This window comes from Hyaena hyaena, unplaced genomic scaffold, assembly GCF_003009895.1.
Source record: "Hyaena hyaena isolate Hyena2069 unplaced genomic scaffold, ASM300989v1 scaffold_312, whole genome shotgun sequence".
Classification (NCBI taxonomy): Eukaryota; Metazoa; Chordata; class Mammalia; order Carnivora; family Hyaenidae; genus Hyaena; species Hyaena hyaena.
Genome location: NW_024080943.1, coordinates 1,493,343 through 1,512,324, shown reverse-complemented (window position 1 = coordinate 1,512,324; position 18,982 = coordinate 1,493,343). Strand labels below are relative to the sequence as shown.

The 18,982-nt window shown below is 50.0% G+C and overlaps 1 protein-coding gene across 2 annotated transcripts in view; it reads left to right on the top strand.

The window, feature by feature from the left end:
• RIMS4 (regulating synaptic membrane exocytosis 4) overlaps nt 1-18,982 on the top strand; it is a 60,184-nt gene that overhangs the window by 4,206 nt on the left and 36,996 nt on the right. The window lies entirely within an intron of this gene.

The following is an 18,982-nucleotide window of genomic DNA, read 5'->3' as shown; positions in this document are numbered from 1 at the left end:
TCTGGGCTGCAAAGCCCTTCACTGCACCGCCCTCTTCTGCTCAGGCCAAATCTGGTGGGTGGGGCGGCATGGTGGATGGGTCCCACAAACTGGCACCAAAGCCCCAATCCCTTTGTTTTGGGCAGGGGGAAATGGAGGGGTTTGTCTGAGTTTCTTCTCCTGGATTGTGGGGCGGAGATGCCTATATCCTGCCAGACAGATCCCGGCAGGGGGAGTTAGAGCTCTCATTCTTGCCCCCGCCCCAGGCACCTGGAAGGAGAGGGCTGGACCTCCTTCCCCACCCCCAATTTACTCCATTTGACAGAGTTTTCTTTCCCAGACCAAGGGCTGACTTTTGTCCTTGAAATTTGACCTGAGCTTTCTCTGAGAAACAAAACGTCCTGCCGTCCCACCCCTCCCCCTGAGTCGGTGGGTGGGAACGCAGTGCTTCAGCCCCAGAGTGAGACTAGGACTGAGTGGATAAGGGGGAAGGAATGGTGAGGGAGAGGCCTGAAAATATCCTCTGGGATCAAGTCCACTTGAGCTGTGAGGCTGAGGTTTTGAAGCCTCCATTCCCACCCTTTTTCCTTGGGCAGGCCACTTTCCGGCTCCCCTGTCCCCTCCCCCAATTTACCACCAAGTGCTGTAGCCTCCTGCATGTTTGGGGAGTTGGGCAGAACTCTTACATATTGGGGTAACTGAGGCCTGGCAAAGAATTGAACCAATTTTTCCATGGCTCGTGTCACGGGGTGGGGTGAGAGTATGGGCCCAAGCTACTTCATCTGAGTCAAATTAGTCTAAAAGAAGCATCTCAGAAGAATCGGGTGCATGGGGATTCACTCCTTCCCCCACTACCCAGGTCTCTGCCCTACAGATCTGCCTTGATGCCTTGAGAGCTCTTTCCTTAAATCCCTCTCCCTCAGGCACCCCCTCTCCCCTGTCCCCAAGCAGCCAGATTCATGGCTCCTGCTTCCTTGAGTTAGCAGTTGCCGGAGGCCTGTCTGGTGGGAAGCGGGAAGCGGAAAGGAGGGCTCCATCCAGCTCAGCTCCTTCTGCGGGTGGTGCGCTGCCTCCCTCCCCACCCGTCCTCCTGGCAGGCTGAGTGAGGGCGGGGCGGAGGTGTGGAGGAGAGCGGGAGTGTGAGAGCGCCTCCGTGTCAGCTGACCTTCTCTCCAGGCTCTGGGCCTTTTACTTTGCCTCCTCTACCGTCTTTTCATTATGGCCTTGACAACCATCGCTTCAGCGTTTCTTTTAAGAATTGTTGGAGAGGTGCCAGTCTGGGAGGATGTGCTCAAAAGGGTGCAAACACGTCCTGCGCTGTAATCTGTGCCCCCACCCTGTTCCGGGGCTACTTGCAGTCTCCCTGTCTTACTGTCACAGCTCCAGCGCCTCCCTCTCCCCCCCCCCAAGTTACCTGGAGTGACCGCATTGCAATCCTCTCTCTTTCCTACCAGTTGATTCCGCGGGGCTAGGATTGGACTCCACTGTGGCTCTGGGGCCTCAGACAGGTCCTTTAAGCTTCCGGAGCTTCGGTTTCCTCTTCTGGAAAAAGGGTTAAATATCCTGTCTAGCATCTCTCAGGGTTGTAAAAATAAGATGATTGAAAGTCCTGTTTGTGCTCTGTGTTTTCCCTGATCTTATGGAATTCTATAGCAACCAGAAGGGGTAGCTACTGTTACAGATGTACCCATTTTGCTGATGAGGAAAAGCGAAGCAGCTTAGAGTAGTTTAATGACTTTCTTGGGTTACACAGTGGTGATTCACACTGAGACCTGTTTGACTCTAGAGGCCACCCTCTGTCTCTTGGCATGAAATGAGATTCCAGGTGGGAGAGGGCCATGTATGCCCTAGGGGCTGTGCTGGTGCTAACAAAACAGCAAGTGACAGAGGCTGGGGTGTGGAGTCCTGTTCAGATTCAGATGTGCCTCTCCAGGGTCTGTAACCCCACTACAGTCCACCCCAGTCCTCTGGATTGCCCTTCTGGCCATCATTTCCTGGACGGTCCACATCACGGGGCTGCCTGGCCTCCTTGAAGAATCCAGTTGTCTGCCCTGGCCCTGGGGGCCGAGCCGTCACCTGCCTCTCTAGACCGATGTAGGCCAGTGCTGGATTATATTTAACGCTGTGCTATTTCTACTTGACAGCTCTAGAGCGCCAACCCCCCTCCCCTTTTCTCCTTCCTCCCTCCTCCCTTTCTGATTCACTCGGAAACTGACGTGGCTGATGTCAGCGCCTTATTCTTAGCCCCCGTAATTGTAACTGCATTTAGCAGTGCGCACTTCATTAACAGTTTCTGCGATGGGGGAGTGAGGTGACTGCATGCCTGGGCAGGGACACGGGTGGGGGTGAGGAGGGGGCAGCTGCTGCAGGGACCCTGGCCAGCTGCCGCTTCTGGATGGACCAGCTGGGCGGGATCTAGGCCTGACTTCCTGAGACTGGCACTCTTCGAAGGAACCTTGGAGAGCATCTAGTCCTTCCCCTCATTAGGCAGGGAGGGAAACTGAGGCTCAGAGAGGCAGAATGTCTTGCCAGAGTCACATGGTCAGGATCCAGGGCTCTGGCCTCTGAGTCCAGGTTTTTGTCTTTGGCATTTACTTATTCAACTAATATTTAATTAGCTGCTTAGTACCAAACAGTATTCTAGGTGCTGAGGATATATGGGGGAGGAAGGCAGACATGGAGTTATGTTCTGGGGTGGGGGATACAGACAATACACAGGGAAGCAGTTAAAATATAAGTAATTACAGATTGTGTTAAGTGAAATGAAAATAAAACTGATGGGATAGCAGATAACAATAAGTAAGGTAGTCAGGGAAGACTCACTGAGGAGGTGACATTTGAGTTGCGGCCTAAATGACAAAGAGTCAGCAGAAGGAATATGAGGGCTTAGAGTGATCTAGGCAGAGGCGACCGCTGGTGCCAAGGCCCTGAGGTCAATGTGAGTTTGGGTGTTTATGGAACAAAATGTGGTTTGATAGAATGGATGAGGGGAGATAAGGTCAGAGAAGTAAGCGGGGGAGGGGGAGGGGGGCAGACCACTCAACCTTGTAGACGGTAGAATATGAGGTGGGGAAACTGGGTCCAAAGAGGGAAAAGAAAAGGCCCTCCAGCTGTGTAAAGTCAGAGAGAGAGAGGCCAAGAACTCAGGCCTCCTGAATCCCTGTCTTTTTTATTCCTTAGATATAGGTGGCTGTGCCTTTAAATGCATCACGTAGCTGGAAGGTACTGCTGGAAGGTACTGTGGAGTCTGGGCTCCTTCTGCTCCGCCCTCTCTTGCATGCCCACCTCCCCTCCTTGAGTCTTACCTGACCTGACTTCATAGCTTCTCAGGCTGCTGTAGCTGTGAAAGACCCCAGGGAGCATCCGTTGTGCGACAGAGAAAACGTGTCTTTGGAATCCATCAGACCTGAATTTTCATCCTGTGTCTGCCACTTCTTAACTGTGTGACTTTGGGCAAATGGCTTCAACTCTCTAGGGCTCCATTTCCTCATCTGTAAAATGGGGAAATAGTAAGTTCTTCAAAGGGTTATCATGAAGAATACGTGGCATGATGCCCAGAATGCACCTAGTCCAGCGCCGGGCATGTGGAGTGAAGGTTTCCTCGGTTATAGGGATGAATGAGATCGTGTGTTCCATGCTGAGCGCATAATAGACACTCATTTAGGGGTAGCTGCTGCAGTTGTGGCTATTTCTGCCAGTTTCAATGGGTCACAGTCACCTAAGGGACTTGTTAAAACACAGATTGCTGGGTGCCACTCCTGTGTGTCTTATCCACCCTGGAGTAGAAGCTGAGAATCTTCATTTCTTTTTTTAAAAGAATTTTTAATGTTTTTATTTATTTCTGAGAGAGAGAGAGAGAAAGAGAGAGAGAGAGACAGCATGAGCAGGGGAGTGTCAGAGAGAGAAGAAGACACAGGTTCAAAACAGGTTCCAGGCTCTGAGCTGGCTGTCAGCACAGAGCCCATTTTAGGGCTCAAACCCACGAACTGTGAGATCGTGGCCTGAGCCAAAGTTGGACACTTAACCGATGGAGCCACCCAGGCGCCCTGAGAATCTTCATTTCTAACCAGTTCCCAAGTGATGCTGATACCAGTGCTGCTGGTGCAGGGACCCTGCTTGGGGAACTGCTGGGTTAGAGAAAAAAGCTGGAGAGAAACGAAGGGGTCTTACCTTAGGGTGTTTCTTGGCTACCTGTGTCTTAGATGGTGGGACATTGGGTACCAAATTCAGCAGCTGGGAATAGTCTTCAGGCATTCCAGTCTCCAGCACGTGGTCTCAGATCAAATGAGCCTCAGAAGCTGCCCTGCTTTGTACTGGTTTAACCTGTAGGCCCCCATAAATCCCTTTGGAAGTCATCTGTATAAATGATAAATGAGTCGACGTGAATAACACATCGGGCCCTAATATCCTTTTGTGGGCTATCGGACTCAGACGGTTCTGGGGATTCTAAAGGTTCAAGTCTAGCGCCTTTACCAGAGGGAACAGGACACAACCTCTTTCCTGAATTGGAGAAAGGCAGGGCTGTGTCTTAAAACTGGGAGGTTCATCTGAGGACAAGCCTCTGCTGGGAAAAAGTAAATCAAAGGAATCATCGATGTTGAGGGGCAAAATGCTGGGAAGTGCTACCAAGGGAATTTACTGAGTCAGTTAATTTAGATGTTTCTAAGAAAAGGGTCACTGGTAATTTTCTAAGGAAGGTTGAGATTTAGCTCAGGTTGGAGGTAGTGGGGGACAAACCTTTATGATGTGATAAGATTCCCAGCCAGCCCCATAAAACTTGGAGTCTGAAGACCAAGGCATTTACAGATAGTTTCTGGGTGGGACTTGTCTGAAACTGATGGGAAATAGTCTCCGGGAAAGCTGGAGAGTGGGCTCAGGGACGGAAAAGAGCACGGGCTTTGGGTATGAGTCTCTGACATGTACCGGCTGTGTCTCTTGACTATGATATGTAAGTCTTATGTGCAGTCCCAGCTTTTGCAAAATTGAGTAAATGGAGGTCTCCTACCTTGTGAGACTTAGAAAGAATGTACATACTCCCCGTAGTGCATCCAGGAGACACAAGCTGCTGCCTTTCCAGCTATGGGAGACTGCCTGGGTGCAGGACGGGTGGGATGGGGGGAGCTCACGCCCGGGCTTGGGACTCATGGGCCTGCTCTGGATTGCTCGTGTTCCATGTGTGCTGAGTGGAGCTCAAGAGACTGCGTGAGGAATCAGGGGAAGAGGTCTCCGTTGAGCTGCTGAATTTCAGCATCTCCTGTGGCCGCATCTCTTTGTCTTTTGAGCCCCAGAATACCCATCTGCAGAGTGAGCGTCTAGCAGGCTTGTTTAGGCACAACCAGAGTCTTCCAGAAAACAGAGGACACTTGTCCAGACCCCCATCTCCTCCTTTGCATCCCGATCCTACTCAGCCCTTCTGCGGTCGTTTCTATCCCCAGAGCACCCCACCTGACACCATTTCTCTCTAGCTGGTCCTTGGCTGATTGGTCACTGAATAATTTTGAAAAGATTAAGTGCTATTTGGAGTAGGTAATAAATGCAGATGGTGCGGGATTTTAAAAGCACGGAAAGTGTCCAGTGAAAAGTGTCCCAGGCGGCTCCATCTTCTGACTCTCCTGCCCCCTCCCCGGGACAAACACTGTTTCTAGCTCTTACTGCTGTTACTGATGATATGCTACAGTGAAAAAGCCAGACCTCACCAATGACACCCAAGGAAGCATCTGTCTCCCCCTCACCTCAGCCACCTAGACCTACACCTAATACCATCATGGCCTTTTAGGCTGCCAGCTGCTGCTTTATTTTCCAGTTAGCAGATTCTTATTAAGCACTTATGATGGTGCTTAGCTCTTTGTCAGGCACTGTGAAGGTTTGAGAGTAGTCAGACCAAAGCAGTGTAGCTTGGTAGTGGTTAAGACTCGGCAGCCAGATGGCCTGGGTTTGAATACTGGCTTTGCTGCTTATTGGCTGTGTGACCTTGAGCGACTCACTTAACTTCTCTGAGCCTCAGTTTCCTTAACCATAAAAAGGGTTCATGATAGCCCCTCCCTGCCCTGAAGGTATCATGAGGATTAAATGAGTAACTATTTGTAAAGTGCTTTGTAGAGAGCCCACACACAGTAAAAGTGTGTCAAGAGCGTAAGCTATTACTATCTTGGAGCCTCCAAGCTGGGAGTCTCTCTGAGGTCATCTGCTCATCTTCATTTGAGGCCCAGAGAGGGACTGCGTGGTTTGGCCAAAGCCTCCCAGCAGGTCTGTGGCAAAGCCAGGAATAGACCTGATGTTTTTGGATTCCCAGCCAGGGCCTTTTCCTCTCCTGTGAGGTGCCCCAAGTGGCCGCCGTGGACCCTCCCTGCACCTGAGGCTTAAAGTCCTCACCCCATGTCTCCAGCACCCAGTGCCCCGGGCAGTGCTGCCTGCAGGCGCCTGGGGAGTGGGTGGGAGGGTGTGTCACTAGTTGGGGCCTGTAATGGAAATTAATTCGTTCCTCAGCAAATATCTCAAGAAACATCTTTCATCTGTCTGGGCCCAACATCAAGACTGTACCAGGTGCTTCTGGGGCCCAGGCCCAGACCAACCCACTCCAAGCCACCTGGCCCCTGGAATCCGCCGCTTCTGCCCAGCCTGTGTTGGGTGTGTTCAGTTCTGGGAGAGGGACCCCCACACTGGGAGACCTGGCCAGTTGGGAATCAGGTGGGCGCCACTAGCTCCGGAGAAATGGATATGCGGAGGGTTCTTAGGCTCCTCCCATGAGTCCTCAAGTTGAGAAGAATGCAGGAGAGAGAAAGACTTTTCCTTCCTCCCTGTTGCGGAGCCTGAGACTTGGGCGCTTGTGCGGGTGATGTGCTGTGCAGTGCTCTCAGGGAAGGCCTGCAAGAAGGATGCGTGACAGGCAGGAAATGCAGCAGCTAAAGGTGGGCACCCAGCTACAGGTAAGCCTCAGCCTGATTTGTGGGAGGCTCTAGGGAGCATGTGGTGTCGCAGAGTTGACCAGCCTCCTGTACTCCCGGGTCAGTCAGTCATTGGTTGTGGGCAGTCCCGAAGGTCGGGACCTAACTCTTGGGGCAAGGCAGTTCCCATTAGCTAAGGGCAGTTCTCTGAAGAAGGGGCTGCTGTGAGCCAGGACCTGCAGCTGTTTGCAGCAGCTATGGGACGGCTGTCCTGCTTGGTGCAGGCCATCTGGCTAGGCTGGGTCCACCCACCAACTGTCTGGGAACCCCTGGCCGAGCAGTGTGCACCCCTAATTCAGGTCACCCTCAGCACAGTCCCACAAGGTGTGTGTGATGAACCTGGTAGGTGGGCTGGAAGAGTCAAGGTTCTGGACTCTTGACTTGGCCACGGTCACACAGCTAATGAAGGGTGGGACAGGGCTTCAAATTGAGGTCTATCTCCCACACTTGTGGTCATTTCCAACATTCTGTACTGCATTTCATTTTTTTCATGAATGTATTTGTGTATTTCATGCTTCTTAGTGGGCTTTTAAGTACCTCTTTGAAGGGTGTCTATCTTTTAAAAACATATTTTTTAATGCTTATTTATTTTTGAGAGAGAGAGACAGAGTGCGAGTCGGGGAGGGGCAGAGAGAGAGGGAGACACAGAATCTGAAGCAGGCTCCAGGCTCTGAGCTGTCAGCACAGAGCCTAATGTGGGGCTCGAACTCATGACCTGGAGGATCATAACCTGAGCCAAAGTCAGACGCTTAACTGACTGAGCCACCCAGGTGCCCCAAAGGGTATCTATCTTTTTTATTTTTTTAATTTTTAAAATTAAAAAAATTTTTTTAATGCTTATTTATTTTTGAGAGAGAGAGACAGAGTGCGAGTCGGGGAGGGGCAGAGAGAGAGGGAGACACAGAATCTGAAGCAGGCTCCAGGCTCTGAGCTGTCAGCACAGAGCCCGATGCAGGGCTCGAACTCATGGACCACGAGATCATGACCTGAGCTGAAGTCAGACGCTTAACTGACTGAGCCACCCACGTGCCCCGAAGAGTGTCTATCTTGATGTTCAAGCCCTTTGGGTTTGACAGAACATTTTTGCCTGTGTGATATCACCTGATCCTCCTGGAAAAATTGGCCCTGTTTTCAGAGAGGTTTTCAGCAGGCTGCCTGAAGTGAAAGGCTAAGCGGTAGCTGACTTGTCATGGAATGAGCCCTGGATTTGAGACCCCTTTTCTGCCAGTTTGCCAGTTGAATGACCATGGGCAAGTCATTCTCCTCTTTGAGGCTTGCTTTCCTCTTGGATGAACAAGTCTATGGCTCTAAGCCACAGATAACCCTACAGGTATTCTGATAACACTGCACGTAGCAAGGCCTTGGCAAGGTTTTAACTGGGGTGGGGGTGGGGAGTGCAAAACCGGAGCTGACCTCTGCAGTGTGTGTGCAGGGAACAGCCTCAGATTAAGGCCTGCAAATGGGCATAGTGACACCCTGCTGTCCAGGTTTGGGTTCCCCTAGAAGCAGTTCCTGAAACAAGGCTTTGAATGCGAGTATTACGATGGACCACGTGAAATTGCCATTTTTAGGAGTCAAACCAGTCACATAGCAATATGTATACGCTTTGTGTGGTTCACAGAGGTGATCAATGAAAACTTCAGGAGAGCTGTGAGAGAAAGTGAGTTAGGGAACGAAGTGAGGAAACTGTGTTAGCAGCCCCTGACTGAGGGAGAGCAGAGTTAAGTCTTGCTGGGGGCTTCTGGAAGATTGTGTAAAGGGACAGACAGTGGCTATTTTAATCTTTCTGGACCATAAGGTGTCTCTTACCACTGCTGTTACACAGTTGGAGCTCCAAAACAGCCAGAGAGAATATGTAAATGGATGAGTGTGAGGCTGTGTTCTAATAAAACTTTATTTACAACAATTAGCAGTGAGCTAATTTAACTCCTGGGCAGTAGTTTGCAGATCCCTGGAGTAGAACAGGCACCCCGATTTTCCCGCCCGGGGGTGAGGGAGCTGGGGTATGTATACAGCAGTTCCTGTCAGTCATTGCTTGAGGGCCGTGGGGGTTGGGCTGGGGAGTATTTGTTGCTGTCATTTCCCACCTGCTGCAGGTCGTAGCCCTGAAGCTAAGAAAGTATAGTTTCTGGCAACAGGAAGTCAGGCCAGTGGTCCCTGACAGTAGTAAAGATACAGGACAGGGGACCAACAACATCACTTATGCCAGCTTTGGGGGATGGCTGTGTTTGGAAGAGTGCACTGGAAAGAAAGTGGTGGAATGAACAGGAAAACACAGTTTTGGGAAGGGCCAGATTATTTTTTAACTTCTTATTTCCAGGCTTTCCAGCCATTTGTTACTTTGAGGCAAAAATTGGCTCCTCTGTTCTTGGCAGTCTAGTTTGCGTTTTCTACCAGTTTCCTTTTCTGGGACGCCCTCCCCCTCCTCCTTCAGGGCTCCAATGCCACCGCCTCCGGGAAGTACACTTCTCTTCTCTCACAGGGAGTTGATCACTCCTCCTGGGCAATCAAGGCACTTTGCTCTTCTCTCTCACTGGCAGATGCAGAGTGTGGCTTCTGTCATGTTTCCACTGCCACACCAAGAGCCCCTCCAGATCAAGGATCATGTGATTCCCTGTGTGCATCCCCCCTCAGGGGCATTGATTTGGGAAAGGTGGAGCTGAATCCCAAACCCCTCCCTCCCTCCTACGCTCCCTACCACCTCCATTTCTCCCTCTCTTCAGCTAGTAGTTGCGGATCCAAGGCCCTGTCCTCGGTGCTGATGACCCAAGAAAAGCCCAGTCTTCCTCTCTCTCTTAAAATCTCATGTAGTTTACTGTCTGGTGCGGGGAGGGGCTAGGCATTAGAGTACCCAAAGGAATAGCTAATACTTTGTTCACTACTGTGCTAAGTGTCATACAGGACCAGTGGAGGGTGCCAGGAAAGGCTGTGGCTGGGAGAACTGACCTGCCCTGGGTTGCGGGGTGCAGGGAAAGGGCCAGCTAAGCTGAGATCTGAGGGATGAGTTGGCCAAGTAGGGGAGGGGGATGTGAGACAGGATGCTGTATGCAGAGGACAGATTCGAGAGTCAGTTAAGGGAGTAAAGGGTTGAATCCTTGATTCTCTCAGTCTGTATGGCTGTGTCTCTTTTTCTCCTGTCTCTTTGTCACATAAGTGGAGATATTAACTATAATTGCTACTGCGTGGCAGAATTATGGGTAGTTTTTGCTTTCTAGGTTGGTCTTTTTTTTTTGTAGTTTCCAAATTTTGTATAATGGATGTGTCATGGTGAAAATCAAGAGCTTCAGGGGCGCCTGGGTGGCTTAGTCGGTTAAGCGTCTGACTTTCACTTAGGTCATGATCTTGCGGTTCGTGGGTTCGAGCCCTGCATCAGGCTCTGTGCTGACAGCCAGCTCAGAGCCTGGAGCCTATTTCAGAGTCTGTATCTCCCTCTCTCTCTGACCCTCCCCTGCTCATGCTGTCTCTCTCTCTCCTAGAAATAAATAAAAATATTCAAAAAAAAATGAGTCATGGAAAGCTTAATGACTTGAAAATATTCTTTAAAATTATATTAGATAAAAAAACAGGATATAATATTACACAGAGCAGGATCTCAGTTAAGGTAACATTTCAGATAAACATGTATGTCTGCCATTGAAAGGTCCGGAAGGGAATATGCTGAGATGTTAGCAGTAGTTTGCTTTAGGCAGGAAGATTTAAAAAATTGTTTTTCAATGTTTTNGGAGCCTATTTCAGAGTCTGTATCTCCCTCTCTCTCTGACCCTCCCCTGCTCATGCTGTCTCTCTCTCTCCTAGAAATAAATAAAAATATTAAAAAAAAAAAAAGAAAATCAAGAGCTTCAGAGCCTGGGGACCTATTCCCACTGGTAGCTGTGTGACCTTAACCATGTCATTTAATCACATGGTGCTTCTCCTTCTCTCTCTGTAAAGTGGGAAGAATATAGTGATGATTTACACACAGTGCCCATCACATTCTGACACTTCACCTCCATTCATGTATTCAAGCCTCACAACTACCTTGTGAAGTAGGCACTATCACTATGCCTGTTTAATTGGTGAGGAAACAGGCACAGAGAGATTGAGTACATTGCCCAAGATCACACAGCTCATCAGAGTCAGAGGCGGGATTCATACCCAGCTGTGTGATGCCAAAGTCTGAGCTTAACCACTTGGCAATACTACCCCCCTCTCAGGGTAGGAATGAGAATTAATGAGGGGACACCTGTCAAGCCCTTAGCATAGTGCGTGACACATAGTGCTCTGCAAATATTAGCTCCTCTTATTATTAGTAGCTGCGCAAAGGCCCTGTGGTGGGAGGGGCACATGGTGTTTTGAAAGCCCAGGGAAGGGAGCATGTGGTTGGCAAAGTGGCAGGGCTGGGTCATACTAGATCTTTAAAGTCAAGAATCCTGGACTCGAGCTTATGGACAGTTGAGCCCTGGTTGGGTTTTTCACAGGGAAGCCACAGACTCCAGTCTGGGGTTTACAAGTACTTGTCTGGCTGCAGGTGGGAAGAATGGAGCCAAGAGGCCCAAGGATGGCTCCGTTTGGTTATAGTGACTCTCCCCAGATGCGCCTGGCCACTCCAGCACTGAGTCCTCATGGTGATGATGACCCTTGGGTGTTTGGGCTGCCTGTGTGGGCTAGAGCGCAAGACACGAAAAAGTCAGGAGTGTGTCACCAGGCTGGTCTGGTGATGCTGGGAGGCCGGGAAGTGCCAGTTTGAAGGCAGGAACAAATTACTCTCCTGGAGATGAGGCCGGGCCAATTCCTGCCGTGTTACATTATTAAATTTGTAATCTTCATTCTAATACTTCCCAGCAGTGAATAAGAACCAAATTTAAAATGCTGGCTTTACATTTCTGGAATGAAGCTCTTTGTCAAGAACTCTTGAAACCCATAATTTCTCTCCAGAGGTGAATGTCTATGTCTTTAAAAAAAAAAATTAAAATTAAAAATTAAAGGAAAACCCCTGTTTCAGGGAATGGTTACACTGGAAGGGTTGTCTGGAACCCCAGCCCTGACCAGAAACTGGGAGTAGGACTTGACCTACAGATACCCAGGGCTGCCCAGAAATGTACACCCCTAAATCTGAACCATGCCTGGGAAAAGAGGTGACAAAAGCCTCATGTTCATCTCACCGTCCGCCCTCCCCAAGTAGTTGGCAGATTCATTGATTTTTGAAAGGGTTTGGTAAAAATTGGGCCACGGTCCCCCAAAGAACGGACCCATATCAGGCTGTGCGAGCTTCTTCCTGACGCGTGGCTGGACGGCTACTGCCTCTGCTGCGGGCCGGCAGAACGCTGGTTTGGGGCTGCAGCTTTACTACTAGGCAGCTCTGCGGCCCTCCTCACTGGGTGAAGGGTATCTATGCCTGAAGGGGACATGCCCCCCTGGACCCCTCTGTGTAGGCCATGTTCTGGGTGTGTGGGACCCTGGAGTTTTGTGTCCAAATGGCCCTGAGTCTCCTGGGGCCTGTGCAGACCCCTGACTTCCCGCATTGCAGGTGTCCTGAGCAGTGGCTCCAAAGTAGCGGTTTGTGGAGGTTGAGAACAGAGCACAGGCTTGCAGAGTGGGCCCCTTTATGTGTGGGGGTGGGACTGAAGGGAAGGGCAGGCCGCAGCTGAGGGCCCGCTCCCTCCTCACTCCCTGTGCAGCCACGGAACACTGTGGCTTCTAAATTTGAACCTGTGCTGGCCTTCAAGGTCATGATGGAGCCCTATTTGTCAGAATAGAAGGATAAAACATATTTTATTCAATAGCCTAATTTATAACTTTTAAATATTTAGAGCAAGTATGAGGGCCTCCATTGTACTCTGGCCCTGGGCCCCACAATTTTGGGGAGGTGGCCTTTGTGTCATTCTTTGAACCAAGAATGAGAACTGCCCAGGGGTGGCCCTTCTCTTCATGGTCCCATTTGCAGTACACATGGCTTACATGGTGCCTTTGTGCACACGAGAGAAAGGCCCTTCTCACACCCACCCTGGGTGACTGAATAAAGAAATGGTGGGGTGCCTGGGTGGTTCAGTCAGTTACGCGTCCTTCCCTTGGTTTTGGCTCAGGTCTTTATCTCATGGTTTGTGAGATCAAGCCCCACACCAGGCTCTGCACTGACAGCACAGAGCCTGCCTAGAATTCTCCCTCTCCTTCTCTCTTTGCCCGGCCCCCCACCGCAATAAATAAATAAACTAAAAAAAAAAAAAAAAAAGGAATGATATGTCCTATGGAAGGATGAACTAGAAAAAGGCCCCCCTTCTCCAATGCCAGCTTGGTTACTGCCTGGAGAGGGAGAACAGGCTGCATTGCTGCCTGGGGCCCACCCTCACCTGGGCATTTTTGTGCAGGTAGATACTTGTCCAGTAGTCTGCAAGCCCATGAACCTGAACCAGATTGGAGCCGTGGGCGAGACCAGAGGGAAAGTGCTGACACTGTGGGATCCCAAGATATTCATTAAGTCATTTTACATTTTTTAAGTTTATTTTTTTGAGAGAGCGAGAGAGTGAGAGAAGGCATGCACACAAGCAGGGGAGGGGCAGAGAGCGATGGGGACAGGGGATCTGAAGCCCCTCATTTTACACTTTTAATAATCATCCTTATCATGGGGCGCCTGGGTGACTCAGTCGGTTGAGCGTCTGACTTAAGCTCAGGTCATGATCTCACAGTTCATGGGTTCAGGCCCCGCGTCAGGCTCTGTGCTGACAGCTCGGAGCCTGGAGCCTGCTTCTGACTCTGTATCTCCATCTCTCCCTGCCCCACCCCCCAGTTGTACTCTTTCTCTCTTCAAAAATAAACATTAAAAAAAATCATCCTCATCATGATAGCAAATGTTTATTTTTTGTTATCCATGCCAGGTACTCTGAACACTTTACCTGGACTAGCCTACTGAAACATCAGAATATGAAGGTGGCAGAATATGAAGGTGGTACTGATGAGGAACCTGAGGCTCAGAGAAGATAGGCTCGTCTTTGGCCCAAGGTCATTCAGTAGTGAAGTCAAACAGGCCTGCCTGGCATGTGAGTCTGTTAGCTTAACCAGGGCTCTGCATGGCCCTTTGTCATTTTTAAAAGCATTCTTTGTGCAGTCAACATATACTGACCCCTGCTCCAATGTGCTGGGTACTAGAAGGTAGGACAGGGGCCTCCCTCAGCTGAGGAGGAAAGATGAGCAGAGCAGATAACTGGGTGACCCCATTGAGCAGGGGGTGCTGAGTGTGACTTGAAGTGTGAGAAGCTGTTTACCAGACTGTGTAGTCAGGGAGGAACATCTTGTAGTTTATTCACGTCTGGGGGTGGGGGTGGGGAGAGTAGGTGCTTCAGGAGGAGGTAGGGCCAAGGAAGAGGTGAGTGGTTAGGAAAGGCTCTTATGCCTGGCCCTTCTCGGAGACCAGAGCTCTGTCGTCCTCTTCAGGTCTCCTGGGCCCTTGCCGAGAGGGGCGAGACTTACTGCCCACCCCCAGCCACCATCCTTTGCAAAGGCCGAACAGTCATTTGCTGTGGTTTTGGCCAGGACCATTTGGGACCTGGCTCTCCGAGCCCTCCCAGGCCGTGGCCCAGTCCCTTCACGGGGCTCCTGCTATGCCGGGAGGGGTAGAGTCACCACTTACCATGTTTCAACTTTTTTTAAACAATATTGTGTGTTCGCTAGTCACAAACACCTGTTGTTTCACTAGCTGACATTTCCTGAGCACGTACCACATTCCAGCTGCTGTGCTAAGATTTCACGCGCGTTTCCTTGTACAGTCCTTGGTCCTGTACGGTCTACGGTCCTGTCGCTATTCCCGAACTCCCCCAAGGTCACGACCTAGCAAACAGCAGGGCCGGTTTCCTCGGGTCTAACATCCTCAGTCTGTGCTATGTGTCCCCGTGGTGGAGATTTTGAGAAAAATGAAGAGAAAACACACAAAAAGAAAATAAAGATGACTCCAGTTCTGTCATCCAAAAGCAGAATGTTTTAACCATTGGGGCGATTTCTCTCCACTTGTGTGTGTATGCGCGTGCGTGCGTGTGTGTGCGTGCAGGAATGTGTGTTTAAACCAAGGCAGGGTCATGCTGTGATAGTGTTTTGTAAACTGAAGCCGCTGTTTAAAAATCACCTTAAAAGGACCTTCGCAGGCTGGTCTCCACAGGGACACTGTGATTTCTAGGATCGGGTCTAGAACTGTACGATTCGTCTGTAGAATGCGGGCCTGCCGAGGCCGGCCCAGGGACAGCACAAAGGCTGCTCTCCTTAATAGCCACGGTGCATTTCTGTTCCTGCTTTTCGCTCTTGTTCTTGTAAGAGATAAATAAATAAATAAAGTTAAAACTGACAGACTTACCCAGGATTTTATTCCATGCCCGGCCCCGCATTTAAATGCGAGAAGCAGAAGGCTTGTGTGCTATAAATAGCCCAGGCCGTTTCTGAACAGTGGCAGGGAGAAATTGTAGGTTCTGTTTCCTCCCAACCTGGTGACCTGGATTACTTCCTTCCTGCCGCCGTTGCTTTCCTCCCCGCCTCCTCGGCCCATCCTTCACGGAGCAGCACAGGGCCCTCTCGGCAAGCGTTCAGTGAGCACAGGCCCTGGGTGCTGGGCACATGGACTTGAGTGCGCCACCAGCCCCGTCCCAGCCTGGGGTGGTACAGATGCCACAAATGCAAGCCTTGTCATTGGCAAGCCCAAAGAGGGGTCCCTAGCTCTGGGAATGGGGAAGGGCAGAGTTGAAAGAAGGCAGGGGGAATCAGGGAACTCCAGGGAGGAGGTGGCCTGGGAGGAGGTAAGGGGGGATGTCTCTGGGACCACACAGGTGCTTGGCACAGAGCAAGGTTTGGTGTTACTAAGCGATTGGATGCCTCTTGAGGGTACATCTAGCTTCCTTTGGTGGCTCCCACAGCTTCTAGAATCCCAGGATCTTGGGTGAGGAGGGTGTTCAGCATTTCAGTAGTCCAGTGATTCCCAACATGCTGGGTACATGTTTCTCCATCTGGCACCAGGGTCCTGAGCTCCAACCCAGATTCAACTAAAACTTTCAGATAGGACCCAGAAATCTGTTTCTTCAGGAGCTCCCCAGGTGATTCTGATGTTCGACCACCTTTAGGATTTGCCGTATCGATACAGTCTCCATCTGGGGACCTGCCTTGGTTCCCTGTCCAGTCTCCCTTGGGTGACAGTGAGGGAAGTAGCCTTTCCGGGCAGTTCCTTCCACTGACAGACAGCTCGACTGCAGAATGTCCTTCCTTTGTGCCCAGAGTCACCTTCACCATTAATCCTAATACAATAATGATACTGAAAATCAAATTTGTACAGCCCTTTGTTGTCCACAAAATACTTATTTAATTTGAGAGGCAAAAACTACATAGATTTTAAATTCAGAGAGACCTGCTTTTAAACCTTTCCTCTTTTTTTGTCCTATCCTACTGGATGTGTCCTTAAACAAATGAACCTCTCCATATCTCAGTGTCCTCATCTCTTAAATGGAGATAATAATAGTATCAGGTCATTGGAAGGATTGAGTAATGTGTGATATGGGCTCAGGATAGGAGTAAGGCACCCACTTCATCATCATCATCATCATTACTGCTGTTATTACGTGAGACATTTACATTCAGCGTTTAGAGTGCCTGACATGTGCCCAGCCCTACTGTAGGTGATGTGGCACATTGTGAAGACGTTCTCACTACATGGCAGTCACCAGCAGTATGGTTAGTATTATTTGAACCTTGCAAAGTTGCTGGAGTAAAAATCGCCCACCTTTTACTGGTAGGAAGATGAAGCTCAGAGGGTTGGAGGAATTCCTCAGCTGATAAGAGATGGGAAAATAATCGAATCTGTGTCTTCTGCTAGTTCTCTTTTCTCCCACCATCAGCAGGCTTTTGCATCAGCCCCTGTGGGAAGGAAGGAGGGAGGAGAGACATGGTGCACAGAGTTAAGCGCCCCCCCCCCCACTTTAGCCCCCATGATGTCCTTGGTGCTGGGCAGTTTAGGGACAGCTATGTAGTCTCTTATTCTCTTCCCCCACAGTGTTCCACTGGAAATATCTAGTTACGGTGCTTTTGAGCATCTTGCAGGCGTAAAGGAGTCCTTGGGGAGAACTGGAGGGCCTGGCTGCTCCGCCGGCTCTCCTGGGTTGGATTTGCAGCCTGATTGGGGTTTGGGTCTTCAGATTTGCTCTGGCGGCTTCGGTGTGGCCGACACCTTGTCCACTCTCCGCAACCCCCACTTCACCCTGAGTCACTACCCAGTGCCGGTGGCATTGCTTCCCTGAGTCCAGGTCTGACTGGATTTGTTGGGTCCAAGGCTGGCCCTGGCTGCGGAACGTCCCCCTGAAACCTTGAGCAAGTTTCTTCCCCTCTCTGGGAATATGAGGGGGTGCAGTTAGAGATACCAGATGGGGACTGTCTGGAGTAGAGACTGAGGTCTGGGGTCAGCTAGATCTGAGGTAGATTCCAGCTCTGTCAGAAACCAGCTGTGCGGTCTTGAGCAAGTCACTTAACCTCTCTGTGCGTTAGTTTCCTCATTTGTAAAGACGGCATAATAGCAATCATCACACAGCGTTTACATGAGGTTTAAATGGGATGAAACAAATCTTCAGGTGCTTCACTCCTGGGGTGGGCTCTTGACGACAGAAATAGTTGGAGCTGCGCTCCTGTAAGAGGAGCCTGTGTTCTCCTGCTTCTTTGGATGGACATCTCTGACAATTCCTGCTTTTGCTACAAATGTTTAAAATGTGCTTACTTTCAGGGCCAGAGGTTTATCACCTTGAACCTATTTTTTTTTTTAAGTTTATTTATCTATTTTGAGAGAGTGAGAAAGCACAAGTGGGGTAGGGGTAGAAAGAGAGAGAGACAGATTTCCAAGCAGGCTGCGTGCTGACAGCGCAGAGCTTGGGGCTCAAACCCATGAAACTGTGAGATCACGACCGGAGCTGAAATCAAGAGTTGGACACTTAACCGACTGAGCCACCCAGGCGCCCCTCACCTTGAACTTCTTGAAATTACGTATAGGTTCTGTCATTGTGCATCTGTACTTTTTTCTGGAGAAAACCAGGATTTTTAAAAATAGAGATAAACAGCTTTCAAAAGACATTCAAAGGAGTCCAAGAAGTGTAAGAGCTCTGAGAGGGAAGGAAACTGGTACTCAGAGCCCTTGTGCAATAGGGCTGGTGAGTTTGGGAAGACAGAGGATTCTGTCCCCAGATTGCCAGTGTTTTTGACCCAACCCTGCCATTTCCAAGCTGCATAAATCTTATTGAACTTTAGCTTCCCATCTGTAAAATGGGGATAAGATAGGGCCTCTTTCATGGGTTGCTGTAGGAAGTAAATGAATCCACGTTCATTGTGTAGCATAGCACCTGGCATGTGGTCATTGCCCAGCAAATGCTGGCTGCTTCTAACATCATCATCATCATCACCCATTGTTTCCATCCATTGGATGCCAGGCTTGATGCAAGCAGTGTCTGTCTGCCAAAGTGTGTCTGTCCTCACCCACCATATCGTCCCAAACTTCATCTCATACCGCTCCCCCTGGCTCATGCTTCTCCAGCTGCTCTGGGCTCCTTGTTTGTTGGACATGCCTGACTTAAGCCCACCTCAGGGTCTGTGTATTTGGAGCACTTTCCCTCCAGGTATCCACCTGGCTTCTCCCTTTACCTTCTTCGGGTCTTTACCCACGTTTCATGATGAGGCCTCCCGGGCCACCCATCCCTCCACTCATCACCTTCTAGCACTCTCTATATCTTCACATATTTGGGTGGTTTAATGTCTCCTTCCCTCTCCTAGATTGGCGCTTCAAGAGGGCAGTTGGTTTTCCTTATGTTGTTCCCTGCTCTGTCTAGCTCCAGTGCCTAGGACAGTCCCTGACATATAGATGGGCTCAGAAAAATACTTGGTGGCTCCAAGTGAGATAGGCTCCTGTAGGATCCTCAAGCTCCAGAAAATATCTCCTATGTGATATTTTCAATCAACAAATATTCTCTGAATCCTCCTCTGTGCCAGTGCATGTCTTAGGGTCCAGGGATAGAAAGATGAAGTTAAGGAGCTTACAGGCCTGGAGGTGACCACAGGGTAGCTCCCTCCCTAACAGT